General features: G+C 37.8%; 1 pseudogene; it reads left to right on the top strand.

The window, feature by feature from the left end:
• The first annotated feature begins 842 nt into the window (after positions 1–842).
• LOC101719042 (TAF5-like RNA polymerase II p300/CBP-associated factor-associated factor 65 kDa subunit 5L pseudogene) lies at positions 843–2,610 on the top strand (annotated as a pseudogene).
• Positions 2,611–20,854: the final 18,244 nt, after the last annotated feature.

Below are 20,854 nucleotides of genomic sequence, written 5' to 3'. Positions count from 1 at the left end.
TATTTCACTTAAGAGTATGGCCTCAATATGCATTCATTTAGCTATAAATGACTCTAGTTTCTCGTTCTTTATGGCTGAGTAGTACTCCATTTTATAAAAAAACCCACATCTTCTTTGTAGAGTTTCCAGTTCATGGGCACTTGGGCTGTTTCCAATCCTTAGCTATTACTAATTGTGCCACTATAAACATAGGTGGACATGGGGAAAAAAATAAGAACTAAGATACATCATGTTCAGGTACAAACACCCAATGATAAATGTAAATGTATTGTATACCTAAAATGTACCAATTAATATATAAATTAAAAAAAAAAAGAGTTAGAGTTTTGTCCTATAAATGAAGTTTACACTAACTCCCACAGCTCCAGAAGATAGAGTTAGGAGAGTTGTAAAGAGAAGACAATACTGGATGTTGCTCTATAGAGTTGTGGTTGTCATAAAAGGTAAGGTATTTCTGACATAAGTGTTAGTAAGTTTAAACAATTAACCAATGCACCATATCCCAACTGCTTTCTGTTTATCTTACCAAAAGGCTTAGACTGAGTGTGACACAATTACTTCATAACTAGAAACTACTTGATCATATCCTAATTAGTCACCTTTAAACCAAGACTTCACCCTATCATTTTAGCTTTTTTGATGAGTTGAAAAGTCACACAGAGGCCACGGCACTGGCGTCTGACGTCCAGCCAGCGCTCTCCTCAGTCAGGCGGTCGTGGGGCGACCACTCAGAAAGGCAGCTCAGCCAGGCGAGGGCAGCGGAGGCCTGGCTAGGGGCAGTGGAGTGAGGCCCTGTAGCGGGCGGCGGCAGCGGGAGCTGGAGCTGCCCGGGATGTTCAGTCATGAAACGGGTGCGCACCGAGCACGTCCAGATGGCAGTGTCCTGCTACCTCAAGTGCCGGGAGTACGTGGATTCAGATGGCCAGCTGAAGCAAGGCCTGTGTCTGTCTCAGACTCCTGAGGAGATGGCAGCCAACTTCACAGTCCAGTCAGAATCTGGTTGTGCCAACATAGTGTCTGCAGCCCCTTGCCAGGCAGAACCCTAGCAATACGAAATACAGTTTGGACGACTGTGAAATTTTCTCACTGTTTCTGATTCCCAGTACAGCCATGAAGTTATGTCTCTTCTCTACCCACTGTTTGTCTACCTCCATCTCGGCCTGGTCCAGAGCAGCCCAAAGAGCACAGTGGAAAGTTTCTGTAGCCGCTTCCATGGAATGTTCCTGCAGAACGCAAACCAGAAGGATGTTACTGAGCAGCTGCAGACCACTCAGACCATCCAGGACATCCTGTCCAATTTCAAGCTTCGTGCATTCCTAGATAACAAGCATGTGGTCCGTCTCTAGGAAGACAGCTACAACTACCTGATCTGCTACCTCCAAAGTGACACCAACACTGCCCTGTGCAAGGTCCTCACCTTCCATATCCACCTGGATGTGCAGCCTGCCAAGAGAACAGACTACCAGCTCTACATCAGTGGTGGCTCCTCCCATAGTGAGAGCAGCGGCCTGGATCTCCCGGATGTGCCCAGCCCCTTTTGCAGAACGAGGCCCCACTGGAAGTCTTACAAGAGAGCATCAAACACGTCAAGGATGCTCTCCCCCACACATCTGCTTCTACACCTTCTACATCATGGAGCAGCTGCTGAACACTGCAGAAATCACCCCTGATAGCAACCTGCTTGCTGCTGGGTTTGACAACTCCTGCATAAAACTCTGGAGTCTGCGGTCCAAGAAGTTGAAATCAGAGCCTCACCTTGTAGATACATCACATATGCACTTGGCTTGTGATACTCTGGAGGAAGAGGAGGATGAGGAGGACAGTGCAGGCATGGAGATGAAGATCCTGCTGGGACACTGTGGACCAGTGTACATCACACGTTTCCTCACGGACAGCTCAGGGTTGCTCTCTTATTCTGAGGACATGTCCATCTGGTACTGGGATCTGGGGAATTTCACCAACACTGTACTGTACCAAGGTCATGCCTACCCCCACCCCCTTGTAGGACCTGGACATCAGCCCGTACAGCCTGTACTTTGCCAGTGGGTCCCACAACCACATGACCAGGCTGTGGTCCTTCGATCAGATGTAGCCACTGAGGATATATGCAGGACACCTGGCAGATGTGGACTGTGTCAGATTTCACCCTAACTCTAACTACTTGCCATGGGCTCAACTGACAAGACTGTCTAGCTATGGAGCGCCCAGCAGGGGAACTCAGTGAGGCTCTTCACAGGCCACAATGGCCCTGTGCTCTCTCTGGCTTGCTCTCCCAACGAGAAGTACTTGGTGTCTGCTGGCAAGGACCAGCGGTTAAAACTGTGGGACCTGGCCTCCAGGACCCTTTTTAAAGAGCTGAGAGGCCACACAGACAGCATCACCAGCCTCACCTTCAGCCCTGACAGTGGTCTAGTAGCCTCTGCTTCCAAGGGCAACTCAATACTTGTCTGGGACCTCGGGAACACATGCTGTAGTGCACCCGCAGATGGCTCCTCCAGTGAGCTCATGGGTGTCTACACTAGGCAGATGAGCAGTGTCCTGAGCGTGGAGTTCATGGCCTGCAGCCTGCTTCTTGTGACTGAGATCACACAGGAGAATCAGGAGCATTGATTCTTACCTTGGCTGGAATGAACTGGGCTGTGGTGAGAGGCCTCTGGCTGCAGCATGGACATGGACATGGTGAGCAATTACTGACAGACTGTGAAAGAGCCCTCCCCAGATGCAGCCTCATTGTCATGGAACTCAGTCAGGGTTGGGGCATGGCTCAGTGATGTGCCTGGACTCGAGATGAGCACTAGGGTGCTCTGAGGTTAATGGCATTTTTCCAGAGGACCCTTGGGACCCCAGGTGCAAGCACCTTCCCATTTTCATCTTGTCATCCAAGCACCTTTCCATTTTAGCCTTGTCCTCCTGCCAGAGTGCTTACTGAGGGCAGGTGCCAAGTGGCCTCCACAGCACCCCTAGACACCCTCAGTTGGGCCACCCTTGAGGAGGGAAGTGGGGACAGAACTGGCAAAGGGAGGGATAATCCTTTTCCTGAATGGTAGAGCCAGGATTTTTTATTACTGTTATTGTGATGATGATTATTATTGCAAAGAGAAAACCTAGCACTGGCATAGGGAAACATCTCTGCTTTTATCTTCAGGTTTGACTCCTGGCACTGGCTGTGATACTTGGAATTTTGAGCTTCAGGGAATTCAGAAATTTTGGTGGCACAGTGTATCAGGAGAAAGGGAAATCTTGGGTGCACGTTGAGCACACCAAACAGCATCTTTATGGAAGTCGGAGGGTGAGTTGACTGAGAACACTGGGCTCTCTTGCAATTATGGTGCGAAAGATTCTTTCTTGGCTGCACTTCTATCAATAATTCTCTCCCTTGAAAAGAAAGATTATGGTAGGAGGGAGTGCAGCTTAGTGGTAGCTCATTTGCCTAGCATGTGGGAGGCCCTGGGTTCAATCCCCAGTACCACCACCAAAAAAAAAAAAAAAAAAAAAAAAAAAAGAAGAAGAATTTGGAGTAAGTCACAAGATAGAATTAGTATTACATTTCAGAGTGACTGTTAATCAGAGGTTAGCATTTCTGCTCTCTCTCCTGCGGTGAGCGCATCATGAGGTGAATCCTTAGTGCGCATGCACATGTCGAACTGTGCCCTGAGGATAAAGCAAGTTCTAATGTATGGGGAAAGGATTAAATATTTCTGTTTTCTGAAAGGTTATTTTGTATTTTGTTTTCTATTAAAATGTATTTAGTTTAAAAAAAGTCACACAGAGAAAATAGTTAGATAGCCATTTGATGACTTTGTAAAATAAACACACTCCCTAATAAACAGGTTATTTAACAAACTCCAGCAGTTTTAAAACACAGAAGTTTTGTATTTGGTTTTATGTATTAGCAAAATACCTGATAACAGGGAAGATTTTGATATAGGAAAAGAAAATATTTTCTCTGAGCCTCTTCACTGAAAAATTAGCAAGTTTGTTTTGTGTTCTTTCTTTCTAAAAAGAGATTTTTAACTAGAGAGAAAATAAAAGAACTGTCATTTACTAAATGCCAACTCTGTAAAAGCCAGTGGTAGAAGCTGCTCATTGAAACTTCTTAACAATCCACTGATATTAATATATTCTTATTTTATTGGTGAAAAAAATCAAGGCTACAGGAAGAAAAATCTGCTTAATATTACACAGCTATTTATTGATTTGTGATTCTGGCTGTTATGAATTCACTTGCCTCTTTCTTGTTATTATTTGAGTTTTCCTGAAACCACATTCAATTGTTTCACAAAGTATTTTCACAGGTTATTTTTCTAAGCACTATGGTATTTTAGTACTAAAGTGTTTAGATTTTTTTACTTCAAGGTTCTATTGATTTTTGTTAGCAATCCTTAGCCATAGTAACAACCTCAAGATTACACATTAAGGAGTTGCTGCTACTCAAGAAATTTATACTAAACAAACAGGAATCTGGGTTTCTAATTCTTGACAAATAATTATTAAGCTCTGGCTAAATTCAAGTGAAATAAAAAAGATAGTGCTGTAAAAATCAGGTACAAGTAAAATTTGTATACATGGGGTGTTCAGCATAGTTTTATTCATGATGGAAAAATTTTGAAAAAAACTTAAATATTCAATAATGACTTTAAATTACAGTAAGTCATTATGAGAAGTTATTCAGGCACTAAACTTGACAGAGTAAATCCATTATTTATTGATGGCCTTAGATTTTCATATGGTAAATCATAAAAATTTTCAAAAGAATCTATAATGAGAAATTCTAACACTATCAAATAAAATGTTATATTCTATTAAGATAATCTATTCCTCAAAAGGTTAGCTTAGAGGTATTTCAGATATGCAAGAGTGGTTTAACACTTTTTAGTCAACAAATGTGATTTACAATAACAATAAAGGATATATTAATGTTTTATCTTACTAGAGGCAGAAAAATTTGATAAAAACTAGTACCCATTCAAAATTTAAGTGATAAAACTTTTAACAAGTTAAGAGAAGAGAAAATGTTTAACTTGATAATCTGACTAATAAAAAAGCATACAGAAAACGTTATGTTGAACAGTGGAATGATGAAAGACCCCCTCCACACACACACACACACACACACACACCCACACACACTAGAATTGGAGGTGAGACAAGAATGGACAATATCAGCCCTTCTTTTTATCATTATACCACAGGTCCTTGCCAGTGAAACAAGGTGTGGGAAGGTGTCATAACCATTGAAAAGGAAGAAAATAAACTGTTACTAATGGGATTGTACATATACAAAATCAAAAGGAATCAATAGAAAAGCTACTGAAATTAAAATGTGAATTTTCAGTTATCAAATAGAAGAACAAATATATAATTTTACTTGTATATGCTGGAAACAATCATAGACAGGGAAAACTTAAAGAATAATTATAATATTATAAAATATCAAATTCATAAGAAAAAATCAAATGGAATATATAACAGATCAGTACACACAATTAGATATAGAACAATGAGGAAAAAGGAAGAGTTCAGAAACTGATAGGCAAATGTGTTACTTGATTAATGAAAAAAGTACCACTGTAGTTCATCAGAGAAAGATGACCTTTTCCATAAATGGTTTTGAATTTGCAGTCTATTGGGTTGGAAAAAAGGAAATATCACCTAATATTATACCACATGCAAATTAATTTTAGATGGACTATAGATCTAAATGTGAAAGGTAAAACAATAAATCTTCTAGAAAAAATATAGGAGAAAAACTTACTGGATTTGCAAAGAGTTCTAAAATAGAATAAAGACATTATTAATGAAAATGTTGTGATAAAATTGAACATTAAGCTTTTGTGTTAATCAAAAGCATCAAGGGAATGAAAAAGTAAGTTGCAAGTTGGAGGTGTTTGTAAAAATTACAGCCAACGCATTGGTGTGAATAGAATATGTAAAAAACTACTATTACTCAATAAAGATAAAAATCTAACAGACAAGTCATTAAAATATTTGACCAAGTACTTTATAGGAAAATATTCAAATAGCTAATGAACACATGAAGAGCTTCTCAGCATCTTGGGTCATCAGAGAATTGCAAATTAAAAACATACCTTGAAATAAACACACACACCCCCAAAAGGCTAAAATGAAAAAGTCAGAAGAAGTGCTGGTTAGGATGTAAAAAAATGGGATTCCCAGGAACCACTGGTGGGAGTGGAAATTTACATAACCATTTTGGAAGACTATTTGACACTCTATCCCAAAGATAACATAGCTTACCATCCACTAACTCCTCTTATTTATATACAAGTGAAATGTGAACATAAATGCATAAAAGTAGGTACAAGAATAATCCTAATAGCATCATTTGTAATAGCTAGGAACTAGGAACAACCTAAAAAACCATTAATTGTAGAATGAATAAAGAACTTGTTATACATTCACCCAATGGACTTCTATGCAACCATTGTCTGAATCTTATATGAGATCTAAATGACTTGGATGGAAAAGCAAGTGCATACTATATAATTCCATTTATACAAAATTCAGAAATTGAGAAGTAGTGGACAGTGCAAAAAGTCAGAGTAGTGTTTCACTTTGTGTTTCTGGAAGGATACACAAAGTACTGGGGTGTCAGTAATATTTTATTTTATTTCTTATATCCTTTTATTGGTACATTTTAAGTGTACAATATAATGACATTCATCATTGGAGATATGCACCTTTACATACTCACTTGGTTCTTATTTTCCCCCTTCCCCTGCCCTCCCTTCAATGCCTCCATCCCTCCCTATTTACAAAGATTTGTTCCCATTTTTTCATTTTCTCATATTAATTCCATTCACTTCTTTCCTTTCCCCTACCCCTCCCACTTCCCCCTCCCCTCTGCCCCTTTTCTTCCTATTTCACATTATCTATTATACCTTGTAGTCCTTATTTACACTTTCATTTTCTCACACTAGAGAAACTATTTGGTATTTACACATGTGTGTCCTGTTTATTTCACTTATGAGTATCGCCTCAATATGCATCCATTTAGCAATAAATGTCTCTAATTTCTCATATTTGATGGCTGAGTAATACTCCATTTTATTAAAAAATCACATTTTCTTGATCCAGTCTCCAGTTGATGGGCATTTGGGCTGTTTCCAAGTTTTAGCTAGCACAAACTGTGCTGCTATGAACATGGATGCACATATAACACTGTGGTATGATTCTTTTAATTCTTTGGGGAAGATACCCAACAGGGGAATAGCTGGGTCAAATGGGAATTCCAGTCCTAGTTCTTTGAGGTATCTCCATAATGATTTCCACAGTAGTTGCACCAATCTACACTTCCACCATCAGTGGAGCAGTGTTCCCCTTTCCCCACAGCCCCGCTAGCATTTCTGGTTGGTTGATTTCATGATAGCAGCCATTCTTTCTGGAGTGAGGTGGAATCTCAGCCTTGTTTTTATTTGTATCTCTCCAATGACCAGTGATGCTGAACATTTTTTCATATGTTTATTTGCCATGTCTACTTCTTTGTCTGAGAAATGTCTGTTCATTTCAGATGCCCATTTTTGGATTGAGTCTTTAAATTTGGGAGGTCTGATTTTTTTACGTTCTTTATAGATTCAAGATAGTAGATCTTTGTCTGAGGGACCACTGGTGAAAATTTTTTCCCACATTGTGGGTTGTCTCTTCACACTGCTGGTGGTTTCTCTTGCTGTGCAGAAGCTTTTTAGTAAAAAGAGATCCCACTTGCAGATTGTTTGTGCTAGTTCATGGGCAACTGAGGTTTTGTTCATAAAGTATTTTCCTATCCCAATGTCTTCAAGAGTTCTACCTAACCTCTGTTCCAGCCAGTTCAGTGTTTCTGTTTTTATATTTAGATCTTTAATCCATTTTGATTTTAGATTAGTGTATGGCAAGAGATATAGGTCTAGTTTTAGTCTTTGGCAAGTTGAAACCAATTTCTCCAGCACCATTTATTAAAGAGACTATCTTTCCTCCAGTGAGGGTGTTTAGTTCCTTTGTCAAAGATGAGGTGGCTAAGTGTGTCTGGAGTTGTTTCTGCATCTTCCAATCTGTTCCACTAGTGTTCAGGTCTGTTTCATTGCCAGCACCATGCTGTTTTTATCACAGTAGCTTTGTACTATAGTTTCAAATTGGGGGTTGTGATACCCCCTGCCATGTCTCTGTTACCTAGAATTGCTTTTGCTATTCTGGGTCTCTTCTTGTTCCATATGAATTTTTCGATTGTTTTCCCAAGGCCTACAAAGTATGCTGCTGAGATTTCAATTGGTATTGCATTGAATCTATATAGCAGTTTTGAAAGCATAGCAATTTTCACTGTGTTGATCCTTCCTACCCAGGAGCAAGGGATGTCTTTCCATTTTCTGATATCCCCTTCAATATCTTTTTTCAAAGTGCTATAATTTTCAGAGAAGAGGTCTTTGATTTCTTTTGTTAGGTTGATTCCTAGGTATTTCAGTTTTTTGGATGCTATTGTGAAGGGAATTGTTTGCCTATTTCGCTCTCAGTGACTGTATTGTTCTTGTAGAGGAAAGCTATTGATTTTTGTGTGTTGACCTTGTATCCAGCTATTTTACTGAATTTGGTTATTAAGTCTAGAAGACTTTTGGTGGCATTCTTGGGGACTTCTATATAGAGTATCATGTCATCTGCAAATAACGACAAATTGACTTCTTCATTTCCTATCTTTATTCCTTTTATTTCTTTCTCTTTTCTAATTGCTTTCGCTAATGGTTCCAAAACTATATTGAACAGGAGTGGTGATAGTGGACATGCTTGTGTTGTTCCTGATTATAGTGTGAAGGATTTCAGTTTTTGACCATTTAGTATGATATTGGCCATTGGCTTTTCATAGATGGCTTTTATCAGATTGAGGTAGAGACCATCTATTCAATTTTTTGTAGGGTTTTTATCATAAATGCTTGTTGGATTTTGTCAAATGTCTTTTCTGCATTTATTGAGATGATCATATGGCTTTTGTCCCTGGCTCTATTGATATTGTGTACTACACTGATTTGCATATGTTGAACCATCCCTGCATCCCTGGGATGAATCTCACTTAGTCAGGGTGTATGATCTTTCTGATGATATTTTTCTGCATTCTGTTTGCCAGTATCTTATTGAGGATTTTTGCATCTATGTTCATTAGTGAGATTGGCCTGTAGTTCCCTTTTTTGTTTGGGTCTTTGCTTTGGGTATCAAGGTGATGCTTGCTTCCAGGAATGATTTTGGGAGTATTGCTTCCCTTTCAATTTCATTGAAGAGTTTAAACAGTAGTGGCAGTAGTTCCTCTCTAAATGTCTTACAGAATTCAGCAGTGAAGCCATCAGGACCAGGACTTTTCTTGGTTGGTAAGTTTCTAATTATGTTTTCAATTTCATTGATTGATATTGAGTTGTTTAAAATTTTTCAGTCTTCTTCATTCAACTTTGGTAATTCATGCGTGTCTAGGAATCTGTCCATTTCTTCTGTGTTTTCCATCTTATTGGCATATAGGTTCTGGAAGTAGGTATTGATGATCCTCTGGATTTCTGCTGGGTCTCTTGTAATTTCACCCTTTTCATTCCTAATTGCATGGATTTGGGCCTTTTCTTTCCTTTTTCTGATAAGATTGGCAAGGGTTTGTCAATTTTGTTTATTCTTTCGAAGAACCAATTCTTGGCTTCATTGATTTTTTTGTATCGTTCTCTTAGTCTCCATTGCATTGATTTCCACCCTGACCTTTATAATTTCCTCCCTTGTATGAGCTTTGGGTTTGTCCTGTTCTTCACGTGTAGAAACTTGAGGTTCAGCATCAGGTTGTTTAATTGGGCATGCTCTGTTTTCCTAATGTGATTATTCACTTCTATGAATTTACCTTGTAAGACAGCTTTCATTGTATTCCATAGATTCTGATATGTTGTATTTTCATTTAAATGAAGGAACTGTGTGATTTCTTCTTTAATTTCCTCTGTGAGCCATTGGTTATTCAGAAGTGTGTTGTTCAATTTCCATGTGTCTATGAAGTTTTTGCAGTTTCTTTTGCTGTTGATCTTCAATTTCATCGCACTATGGTCTGATAATATACAGGGAATAACTTCAATTAATTTGCACTTACCTAAGTATGTTCTATGAGCAAGTATGTGGTCTATTTTTGGAGAAAGACCCCTGTGCAGCTGAAAAGAATGTGTATTCTGATTTTGTGGGGTGAAATGCTCGGTAACATCTCTTAGGTTCATATCTTCAAGAGTTTGATTGAGTTCTCGTATCTCATGGCTTGTTTTTTGTCTAGTTGATCAATCTATTTGTGACAATGGCATATTGAGGTCCCCCACTACTATTGTATTAGTGCTTGTGTGGTTTTTCATGTCCATTAGTATTTGTTTTATATAGTTGGGTGCACTAGTGTTTGGTGCATAGATATTTATGACTGTCATCTCTTCCTCTAGGATTGTTCCCTTTACAAGATATAGTGTCCTTGTTTGTCTCTCTTAATCAGTGTGGGTTTGAAATCCACTTGTTCTGCAAAGAGCATAGCTACTCCTGCTTTTCTTCAGGTTCCTGTCACATGGAGTATTGTTTTCCACCCTTTAACTTTCAGTCTATGAGTTTCTTTTTGAATTAAATGTGTTTCTTGTATACAACATATTGTTTGATCTTGCTTCTTGACCTATTCTGCCGGTCTATTTCTTTTGATTGGTGAGTCGAGACCATTATCATTGAAGGTTATAACTGTTATGCAGGAGTTATCATTGTCATGACATTTTTCTTTTTGTTTGATCCTTCCCCTTTGCTTTTAATTTCTTGTCATGCCTGGTGGATTCATTCTGCTGGGCTTCCTGGGGTTGTGATCCTCATTGTCTTTTCCTAGGATTTTGCCTAAAATTTTTTTGGGGTGCTCTTTGTCATGAAACTATCTTATTTCACCATCAATTCTGAAAGATAGTTTTGCAGGGCACATCAATCTGGGTTGGAGGTTGTTTTCCTTTAGGGCTTGAAACACATCGCTCCAAGCTCTTCTTGCCTTGAGGGTTTGCACTGAGAAGTCTGCTGTGATTCTGATAGGCTTTCCTTTGTATGTGATTTGTTTCTTTTCTCTAACTACTTGTGGAATTTTGTTCTTCTGTTGGGTTTCTGGAATCTTAACAATTCTATGTCTATGTGTAGATTTTTCTTTGATCAAGGCTGTTTGGAGTCCTATATGCTTCGCTTATCTGTATATCAAATTCTTTTCCCCTGCTTGGGAAGTTTTCTGCCATCACTTCTGTAAACAGTTTTTTTATGTCATCTGCTCTCTCTCCTGTTTCTTCATTGACTCCAATCAGTCTTATGTTTTTTTTCTTTGTATCATCTAGCAGCTGCTGGATTGATTTCTCATGGTCCCTTAAAACTTTAAAGATTTTTTTCTTTTCCTGGTCACTTATTGCAATCTGATTTTCTATATTTCAAATTCTGTCTTCACATTGGCTCTTTCTGCTGCATAGACTTTCAATGGAGTTTTTAATCTCCTGGAAATCTGTTTGGATCTGTTTTATGGATTCAATGTTTCCTATGTTGGCATTCCATCATGTTGATCAGGTCCTCTTTTTTTTTTTTATCTGTATCCTCTCTAGATTTATTAATCATGTCTTGCACTATGGGCACAATCTTTGCTGTTATGTGAGAAATTATTTCTGATTTCACTTTTTCCAGATCCTCTTTTGTTGCTAGTTCAGGGAGTCCAGGTGGTTGAGTATCAGAGTGTTCCATTTTGTTTCCCTTTGGGGTTGCTGTAGGTGATCTGGACGTCTGGTTCAGTGGTTTGTTTCCCTGTCTTCTCATTTTGATGAGGGGTCGGGGTGGGGGATTGTAGGGTGGGTGTGTGTTCCTGTGACCCATGTGGCTCACCTACTCTGGGCTTGGAGCTCTAGCTCGCCTACCCAGAAGTTTCCTCTGAGCTGGGTGTCGCAGCACACCTACCCGGCAGCCTCCTGCTGCCTGGGAGCTGTGGCGCACTGATCTGGAGGTCTCCTCTGGGCTCAGAGCCTTGGCACACGTACCCGCAAGTTTCCTCTAAGCTAGGAGTCACAGTACACCTACCTGGAAGCCTCCTTCTGCCTGGAAGCCGTGGATTGCTATTCTGGAGGTCCGATCTGGAGTGATGCATACACAGGGCATGTATTTTTTTTTAATTTTGTGAAACTCATTGAACTGTATACTTATAATCTGTAGTTTCCCTGTATGTGTGTAGAATTTCAAAAAAAAAAGCCTGAAGTAGATAAAGAAAAATACTTATGAAAAGAATATTTTAAATGACCTTTTTTGTAGGTTTAAAATATACAACCACAGAAAAATCTTAAATTTATATGTATCAAAATATTATATTTTGGGCTGTGGAATTATTGATGATTTTAATATTTTTCTTTGTGCTTTTGCTTCTTGAGAGTAGGAAGAATGTGGAAAGAAATATATGAACATCATTAAGGTTTAGTCAAAATCTAAGTGAAAAGTAAAGACCTATACTGAGCCTCTCACTTGGTCAAATTTGAATCAGCTTGGCAAGAAAGGTACATATCTCAGATCCTTCTTCTTAATTTCAATATTTACATCAATCAGACTTTTCTGGTTTTCCTTATAATTACAAGGACTTATTCTTAAAGATTCATTATTGTTCTGTCTCCTCCATTTTGATAGTACAACATATCTCTTTCTTGTAGCACTGAAATAGTTGGTTGAGTTAATTGTGATACTGCAAAGAGATGACTTAGAGAAGCTGAGACCAGAATATACTCATATTATTCTCAAAGACCTCAGTAGGTCTACATGCTGAGTCTTCATAAAAGAATGAAAGGGAGGAGCTGAATAATAAAGGAGATATTTGTAACAAAATATTTGACTGTCTAATCTTTATGTACACTGAGACCAATTTCTTCATTTTCCTTTCAGATGCAAAACTGCCTATTTTGTAGTTGAACTCTAGATATTAAATTTGTTGTGATTAAAAGTGGAGGTATATGAGCTTGGAATTTGTTTCTTGAATTTAAATAGATTTTTCCCAGTAGCTCAGAAAAGGTCAACATTTTAGCTTCATAATTGTATGATTTGTCATAAGCCAACTCAACCACATGTGAACCAAACAGGTTTAACTTGATTTTACTGGCCAAAGGCCAGCCAAATTCTGCAGCACTGTCTCTTTCCTTACAAGTCTTGAATAATCTTGTACTGGTTCCAGCGTGGCTGGGACTCTGTAGTTCCGGGCTGGGGCTCTCTAGTTCCAGGTGCATAGATGTATATGAAGTACAGATGCTTTGGGCAGCTTTAGGGAGTTCCACCAATGTCCTAGCCTATTTGATACCTATGAATAGATTAAAAATTCAGCAAATCATTTCCCTGTTAAAAATATGAAATTAAATTCCATTTAAGCAAGAATATTATTAGAGAAGCTACTCAGGAAAGTTATTATTTCTATGGTTTCACTAAAATCATAAATTTAGTGCCATTTTTGTATTTCTCAAAACAGCAAGGTAAAAAAAAATAAACCAGTCAGACAGCTTTCCAAGGGTTTGTCTTTGCTGTTTGCATAATGGGAGGTACCTTGCTGGGTACTGTCCTTTTCATTCTGATGTGGACTTTGTTTACATTCTTTTGTTGAATCCTCAGAACAATCTGGTGAAACAAGTCCTATGTTATTATTCTCATTTTACAGATGAGGAAACCTAGACACTATGTAATTGTCTAAATTCACTCAGCTAGTAAGTGCCAGAGCTGGGATTCACATGAAGATTCATATTACTTCACAGAATAAATTCTTAACCATTCTACTTCAGATATATATTTTATCTAATAATATAAATATAATTTTATTCAATGCTTTTTATAACAATCTCTTAGGAGACAGGATAATTTAGTATCTATTTATAGAAGAGGAAATTGAAGATTCAAATAATTTTTTAGCTTGTCTTATTTGATACAAAAGAATGCTGGCAAAGGAAACAGTAAATAATGTGTTTGGAGTAAGGGATTGTCAGCTGTTTTATCTTGAAGACTAATCAGTCATATTTTGAACCCTAGAGTTAAATATTTCTTCCTATGTTTTTAGGCAACAAGCCTGATACATACTTATCTCCTTCTACACAATTTATACATTTTCTTCTCTGCTCAGTTTCTTTCTTGTTTACCCCAACTTCAACCTTTAAATAGAAAACAGAGCTGCACCTCATTAAAAACAAGTTGGGAACTCTTTACTTAGATTTTTAGTTCTCAGGGGAGATTTTGTCCACTGTCTCCTAACTCCAAGAACATTTGTAAATATCTGGAGACATTTTTGATGGTCGCAACTTGATGGAAGTCGGATGCTATTGTATCTACTTGGCAGAACCCAGAGATGATGTTAAATATCCTCTAGTACACTGAATCCCTTCCACAGAAGGGTAGAAGGTAGGAGAAATGGGGAAATATTGGCCAATGGGTACAAACTTTCAGTTATAAAATGAGTAAGTTCTGAGAATCTAATGTACACCATGGTGACTACAGCTAATAATAGTATACTGCATACTCAAAATTTTCTGTGAGTGAATTTGAACTGTTTTCCCCCCTCCATGATAACTATATGTCTTAGTCTTCCTGTGAGTATAACAAAATACCAGATGCTGGCTAATTTATAGTGGATAGGCTTTTATTAGCTTATAGTTCTTAAGTCTAGGAAGTCCAAGACTGAGGGGTCAACATCTGGTGAGGGCCTTTTTTGCTGCATTATACATGATGGAAGGCATCAAATGGGCAAGAAAGAGAAAGGACAAGGGGCCAAAGTTATCCTTTAAGAAACTCATTTTTATAATAGTGACCTTAATCTATTTGTGAAAGCAGAAGCCTCATGACCTAATTAACTTTTAAAGGTTCTACCTCTCAACAGTGTTGCACTGGGGTTTATGTTTCCAACCATGAACTCTAGGAGATGGATTCAGACCATAGTATTCTACTTCTGCCCCCAAGTTGATGTCCTTGTCATATACAAAATACTTTTACTACATCCCATTAGTCCCAAGAGGCTTAACTTGTCCCAGCATCAACTCTAAACTCCCAAGTCCTGTCTTGATTGAATAAGATAGGTGAGTTTCAAGGTACATTTCATGCTGAGGCAAACCTCCCTCACCCCAGCTGTGAGCCTGTAAATCAAAACATGTTCTACTTTTCCAAAACACAATGATGGAACAGGCATAGGATAAATATTCCCCTTCAAAAGTGAGAAATGGGGAAGAAGAAAGGAGCAATAGGCCTCAAGTAAGTTCAAAACTCAACAAGGAAAACAGTAAACCTTGAAACTTCAGAATAATTTTTCATCCCATGTGCCACCTCCTGGACATACTGTAGTAGAGGTTGAAACTCCAAAGCCTCAGGTAACTTCATCTTTATTGTTTTGCTAGGCTCTGCTCCTTCAGCAGATTTCATGAATTGGAATCTTGTGCCTTCAAATCTTTGAGGATAGAGTTTCACAGAGGTTGTTCTAAAGTTCTACGGTCTCAAAGGTGGCCCCACTTCCCTAGTTCCACTACGTATTGCCCTCTTAAGGGCTCTCTGCTGCAACTGTGCCCCTACAGGAGAGGGACACACAGGTCATCTGATGCATCCTATGATATTTGAAAGGAGGCTGCCATAGCCTCACAGCCCAGATACTCTGTGTGCCTGAAGAATTATTGCAATGTGGATACCACTAAGGCTTATGGATTGGACTCTCCAGAATGATTTCCAGAGCTGCACCTGGACCTTCTTGAGTCATGGTTAGAGTGACCAAGTGGCACTTTTTCTAGAATGCAGGATGCACAGACCCAAGGTGACCTTGGCAGTACTTGCTGGGGTCCTGGGTGTTCCTGGGTGAACCTTGCCTTCAACATCTTATCTTGCCTCAAAAATCCCTCAAATGCCTTTGGAGGCATTCTTACATTGTCTTGACTAATAGTATCTGACTCCTTCTAATCATGCTACTTCTTTTCTCAAAGGGCTGTTTGGGAACACTTTTGCGTGCTTATAAGACCAGCCTGCATATTTTGCACATCTTTCCATTCTATTTTTCTTTTAGTGATACACTTTATTTTAAAATCATTTTTCTTTTTTGTCTATTACTACAACAGTTAAATAAACCACACATCTTCAGTAATGCTTTGACATTTCTTTTGCCAGATATCCTATCTCATCATTATTAACTTTTTTCCCCATAAACCCTGGGGCATGTACACAAGTCAGTCATGTTCTTTGTCAAATTATAAAGGGCATGGCCTTTACTATAATTTCCAGTAAGATACTGCCCATGCACTATATCTTAAACCTTAAAATAGTCATTCCTCTTGATTTATAATCACAGTTATAGGAAAGTAGCTTGAGGAAACAATCCACACTAATTCATAGGAAAGATGTTCATCTAAACATTATTTATAACAATGAAAATTTGAAAGAATTCTAACTCACTAACAGTAAGTCAAATAAGTTTTGTTATACCCATGTGATAGGGTGCTATAAAGCAATTTTAAATGATGTTGACATAAGATAATGCTCAAACTGTAATTCTAAATACAAAAAATGGTATGTAAACTTTTTTTTTTTGGTACCAGGGATTGAACTCGGGTCCTTGAGCTTGTGCAGCAGGCGGTGAAACCACTGAGCTAAATCCCCAGCCCAGTATGTAAACTTTTTAATAACATAAATCCAATATAAACTCAAGAAAGGGAGAGAAGAGGAGAGGGGGAGAGGGAGATAAGGAGAGAGAGAGAACTTAAAGAAGGTGAAGTTTTACCTTAGCCCTGAATAGTTAGAAAAAAGAGAACCCAAATGTGTGAGCTGTCTAACTTTGGAGAAAAATCTAGAGCAACAACTTCTTAAGGGATCTAATAAACAAGTAAACTGTGCCTAGATAATATAAATAATAAGCAAGTGTGCCTGCAATTTACCTAATGTGTACAGTTTATTCCTTGAAATTGCATCTCTTGGTTGTAGCAGTTTGATGCTTAAATTTGGCTGACAGAGCATGTATGACCAGTTAACACAGTCAGAGGAAAGAAGCAAGCAAAGAAGAAAGAAAGCAGAATGGTTGGAGGGTATAGAGAATGGAGTTCAGAAATGAAGCATGCTTTGCTCACCACCCTGACATTATCTAGAATGACATCAGCAGAAAGAAGTGATTACTTGAAGTTAGGAGCCCTATTTCCTAATATTCCATTTACCATACACTACATATTCCATATTCCATATACCATATTACATATTCCAAGAAGGTGCGAGGGGAAGTACAGTAAATAAAGTCTTGTGTTATTTGTTGTTTTAAATTTTAGAACAACACTAAGGGAAGTTTTATACAGAATATACAAGCACACTAGGACTATAGGATATTCCCAGACTTAGAGCTGCACACACCATTATTTCTCCCTGGGACATCAGAAAGCAGACGAGAGCTGTATTATTTCAGTGTTTTTGTGCCTTTACCTTTTGTTTTTTGTTGCTATTTATATGGACAGCCCTACTGGGGCAAGAATATTAAGTTAAGAAACAATCTACAGGATTATTCCAAGAATGGCCCTAGGAAACCTAAGACACAGTTTGTAAATATCTACCAGGTATGTTCCTCCATTGCATTGGCTTCATTATCACTTCTATATCTTTATTCAGTTTCTTTTTTTTTTTTTGCCTGTGGAAAAGGGAGATCAAATATAGATAAAAATAAACTCATGAAGTATAGTTTTCCCTCTGCTTTAAAAAATACATATAAATTATTAAAAATCTCACCACTTGGAGAAAACTTTTACTATTTTGGCATAATTTCTTCCAGACTTTTCCCAATATATTTGTGTATATGTTTGCATTTTTCCATGTCATTAAATATTGTATAACTGACATTTTGTCAGGTGAACAATATAAAGATTACTTAAAGGTACACAAAATGTTCATTCAGTGTATTACTTGATATTTATTCTGAATACGTACAATGAATAGCTTTCTGCTTCAGTGTTTGTCCACTTTTTTTTTAGGATAGAGTCTTAGAATTATGAAATATCTTGTCAAAGGAGGTGAATATTGTTTAGTTTTTCTGATACATGTTGCCAAATTACCTTCTTTTTATTTTTGGTATTGGGGATTGAACACATGGCCTTCATACTGAGCTATATCTCCAGTCCTTTGTAATTTTTATTTTGATACAAGGTCTTGCTAAGTGACTAAACCATTCAGACTGGGCTTGAACTTGTGGTCCTTCTGCCTCAACCTCCTAGAGTGTTGACATTACAGGCATGTGTTACCAAGCCCAGCTTCTTCCAAAATTTATACAAACTTATTATAGTCTCATGAACTATGGAAATGAATGTAAATCTAAATTTTTAAACCTTAAGATATAACACAAATACTATAATAAAATTCGATTTTCAAGACAAAATGAGTGTTACTTTCGTCATTTTTCAGGTTTATTTCACGTGTTGACACTGCAGTTTTTCCCTACCTACTTTGAGGTAACTTTAGATAGAATAAGGGTATAAAATGAGACTGGATACCAAATAAAATTTGAAATAATGCTAAAGGCACTGCTAGGCACTCATGTTGAAATTTAATTGCCATTGGAAGCCTGGACCATATGAAGAAGTGATTAGTTCATAAGAGCTCTGCCCTCATGAATAGAGTAATGCCATTATCTCTGGGAGTGGATTACTGATTAAAAAGATTTGTTCTTCTTGATTATCTATCTTGTAGATGCTCACTTGCCCTTCTACCATTAAGATATGGAACAAAGGCTTTTCCCAAATGCCAGTGCCATGATTTTGGACTTCCTAGACTCTGGAATGGTGAGCTAGATAAGCTTCTTTTGTTTATAATTTTACTCAGTATGTATTATTCTATTTTTGCAGCAGAAAGTGAATTAAGACAATCATCTTAGAAAAGTCTCAAGTGATTCTGTTCTTGATAATAACTGTGAAAGCTGTCTCTTAGCTTCAGGGTAAAATTCAGATTCAAATGTATTTATTCTTAAGCTCATCAAACAACAATTTGAGCCTTCCTGCTATGCTTTGGATCTCCTTGAAGCCAATGGGCACACAGTGGTAAGTAATACAGAGTTCTTCCTTAAAGCTTGTAGTTGGTAACACCACTGCAATGAGTCAATGATTTCTTCTACCACTACCAGAAAATTTGGTTTATAATCTGACTGATATTATGCTCTTTTATACTCATTACTACCTGATTATAGCCATCTTGTCTCATAAGCTCTAATCCTTTCAGTCATGGCTTATCCTAAGCCTCCCATGATGCTTTTTTCCACTTAATCCAATCATCTGAACATTTAAGTCTGTACGTAGCTTCACCACTTGATTATTCATTGTCTTATTTAAAACTCTCTAGCACTCTTCTGAGAAAGACAATAAGCTTCTTCCCCACAGCACATACTATAGTGTATATGTCAGGTAGCCCTTTCTTTACCCAACATTTCCTTTAATACAATAGGATGAGATTCTGAATATGACTTCTCTGTCTTGAACCAATCCTTCCTAAGGAGATTTCATTGCAGAGGTTCTGAGGGTCTTCATGTTAATTTAGTTGGAAGTATAATGCAGAACACCTGAAGGCACTTTTAGAGTGGGGCTGTAGCAAAGAGTATGGGTCTGGAATCAGGGAAATAGAATTTATACCTGGCTTTGTCATTCATATAGGGGACCTTTGGAAACACTACAGAGTCTTGGATAGTCTTATAGTCCTTAATGTTTTAGGTTCTTCTTTTGTAAAATGGGATCAGTGACACCTTTGCTCTCTATTTCATAGTATTAGTGGGACAATTATGTGAAAAAAATATATAGGAAAACTTATATGTGTGAAGTGTTATAGTATTCTTCTTTCTTCTTAAAGATAGAGAAAAGAAATGTTCTAAAACCAACGATGGAGGAGACTCCAATTGCTTGCCAGAAATTTCAGGATCTGGAAAAAATGAGTTAATGAGATATTGTTTTTTGTTTTAATCTTTGCTGATCTAGTGAACTCCCGTATTATTCCTTATGACTCTTACAGCAACAAGAGAGAATATTCGAAGAGAGATGACACAGTAAAGAAGGGAAATATCAACAGAACAGACTGAACTCCCAATTTGGCATAGAAAGTCTGAATGTGTTTTCCATCACTCAAATGGATGTCACCAAAGGTAGCTAGGCTTCAGTATCCTTGTGATACCAAGAGGGCTGCCAATCAATTAAGATGTTCCTAGCAACCAACAGTACTGTGAAAAATTATGAGAGGAGAAAGCTGAGGGGAACTTGAAAGAAGTTTCAGAGAACAATTCTGGGAAAGTCACCTCTTCATACAGTTCCAGAAGACTCCTCATACACCAATGATTTACACACCTGTCATGTAGATAATATTGATAACTAACCGCTCATAGCCAGAAAAGCAGTGACAGCTGAGTGCAAATTACACTAACAACACTTGCCAACTCCAATCCAGAAGAAGAGAAAGGGACTCTGAAAGACAGGGGAGGAATTAAAGAGCAGGCTGTATTTCTTTCCCACCCCAGGTTCCTTGAGGGGAAGTCTAGCAGTACAGTGGAGGAGGAGAAAAGATGAACAGTAAGTTGGCAGTAAATTAAAATGAATTACAATAGATGGACTTTTGTTTATACTTTCTTATTTATATGTAATATTTGTAGATATGAATAGGATAAAATATGATCAGTTAATATATTCATATAATATGTAAAGGTCAGATCAGGGTAATGAGTAATTCCATCTCCTCCAACATTTATCATTTTTAATGTTTGGGGAACTTTTGTTCTCTTCTAATCATTTTGAAATATATCACAGATGATTGTAGATAATAATTGTCCTACTGTGCTATAAATCACAATTATCAATCTCCTAGATCAGTGGTGGTGAATCTATTGCTG

The sequence above is a fragment of the Heterocephalus glaber genome, unplaced genomic scaffold (assembly GCF_053883595.1).
Source record: "Heterocephalus glaber isolate CG9 unplaced genomic scaffold, H.glaber_assembly_v1.0 deba00001730, whole genome shotgun sequence".
Taxonomy (NCBI): Eukaryota; Metazoa; Chordata; class Mammalia; order Rodentia; family Bathyergidae; genus Heterocephalus; species Heterocephalus glaber.
This window is presented reverse-complemented; position numbering and strand designations above follow the sequence as displayed.